Source organism: Solanum tuberosum, unplaced genomic scaffold (genome assembly GCF_000226075.1).
Source record: "Solanum tuberosum cultivar DM 1-3 516 R44 unplaced genomic scaffold, SolTub_3.0 scf00377, whole genome shotgun sequence".
Taxonomy (NCBI): Eukaryota; Viridiplantae; Streptophyta; class Magnoliopsida; order Solanales; family Solanaceae; genus Solanum; species Solanum tuberosum.
This window is the reverse complement of record NW_006239302.1, coordinates 546899-549297: the sequence shown is the minus strand read 5'-3', so window position 1 is coordinate 549297 and position 2399 is coordinate 546899.

The window sequence follows — 2399 nt, the reverse complement described above, 5'->3', positions numbered from 1 at the left end:
TTAAAAATGAAAATTTATACGGTGTTAATACAACATAATAATAATTATTATTATTAGAAGAGAACAACATGTTAAATTTACATGCTTCTAGATGAAGCAAAAAATATTGAATAGTTTCTTTTTCCAAATATTTTTTTAAAAGCGACATGAGTTGATGAATATATTAGGAGAGAAGATTTCTTTTTTCTTTTTCTTTTTTGTTTTGGAGTAAATGATTATTATTTTTATTATGAATTGTATATATTACAAACATTCTTTTTGAGAAAACTAAAAAAAAAAATGTATTTGTCTCTCTCAAGTCCTATATTTGGACAAAATTTTAAAATATGAAAAAACATTTTAAAGGGGAAGGTTACGTAATTGGAACCCTACACTTAAAACATTAGGTTGTAACTATTTTCTCATCATTATTGAAATAATTGATCAAAATTGCCATTTAACAGAATTTGTTAATTGAAAATTATTCTACTAAAAATCAGTATTTATATACCCCCAAATATTTCTTGAACAGGAAAATGAACAAGTAATCCATAGAAATTGAAACACATGCTATGTTTAAACTTTGACTTAGGTAAGTGAAAATGAAATGCATTCATTTTTTACTACTTTTTTTTTCTTTTCACTTTTCATTTCGTGTGAAGAAATTAAGTGCCCATAGTTGGAATATGTCAAATTAGTGGGGCTGCAACTTGATTTTGTTTTGTTTTTTCAGTCCCGTGTTTGATATACTAAGGATGCAATATTGAATTTCATATTTACGTCGAGTCTTTTTATGAGATTAAATTGCTTATTTAATAAAGAAAATTTTATATTCGAGATCTCTAAAAGATCGAAAAAAATATTTCTTGGTATTTCATAAAATTTATTAAACTAATAGAAAGTAATAGGAGAAAAAAATCTCAAGTCTTCTTTCTTATTAGTTCTATCCTTTCAGAAAAGAAAGAAACAATAAATTAATATAAGACATGACTAATGGTGTCATGTTATTAGTCACAAACAAAACGCTCACTAACGGCCATTATTTCCTTAATCACTTCCAATAATGCTTAATTATTTCAATAAATCCCTATTACATTAGTCTAATCACACATGAAATGACAGATTAATTACAAAGTGCCTCCCCCAAACTCGAATTAACCTTTGTCAAAAGCAACAAAAACAAAATGGCTCATGATTTAAATAATGACGAGATTGACTGAGTTTATTTTTTTCATTAATAGATGTTTGGTTCATTGGGTGAAAATGCCGAAATATATAAAATATACATGGTATAATATCAAATATGTATTTGGTTTAATAGAGATAAACTTCTATTTTAAATTTTACTCTTTCCTTAAAAACTTTGGAGAAGGGATAAATTGTTATTTTATCTCAAAATTATAATTTCGAAATTGTTATACTACATAAAATATGTTAGAAAATACTGCAACAAATGTGATTTAAGCCATCACACTAATTTCAGAATAAAAAATTATAATTAAAATATTGGATAAAGAATCTCACTAATCATTATATTTTAGTGAGATTATAATCAGAACTAATTATCTCACTATCAAACGATTTCTTAGTGTTACAATATATTACTAGTCTTAATTGTTCGACTTTCTAACTTTAACTTTTATAACCCTAAGTTATGTTTTAAATGGTCTGATCGTATAAAAATTCAAATAATATGAGTGTTAAAGCTAAACTCAGTGAAGATTCAGACCAGACCATATTTTTTCAATCATATTTAATCAATACCCTTTTTGGGAAAATTTTCACAAGCTTGGCAATTAGAAAGGAGGAAATTAAAGTAAAGCACATTCAAAAGCTAATGGAGCAGTAATATTTTAAATATAGAATTGACGTACAACTAAAATTTTCTCTACAAATAAAGTATATTTAGAAATTAAAGAGAATTAAAGAGCACCGTTCTTCCATCATCTCGAATATAGGCATCATAAAAATTAAAGATTTGAAATCCAATGGTTTCGTTTTTTCCCTCTATTTGTTTGTTTAGAGAATAATAACTTTAATTTTGTCCAAATATTCTTCTTTACAATAAATTAATTTCATAAATACTTGAGCCACAAACAATACTTTGCTATCTTTTTATAATTAAGATTTTATATAAGTGGCTATCCACTAAGCAAATCTTAGGTCTTTCATAGTAATTTGATCTTTTTTTGATAAAACATCTTCTTTTAGCATTAAAAAAATGTAAATGATATATAAACACAAAAAGAAAAATTCTTTGATGCTCCAAACGATATGTTTGGCTATAATTGATAGTTTTCTATTGAAGACATATTTATAGACTTGCAGTACAGAAAAATTGCACCAAAAGAGAGTACATATTTGCAAATTCATTTCTTCGTGAATATATTTTTTGGTTGGGGTTGGGGGTGGGAGTGGGG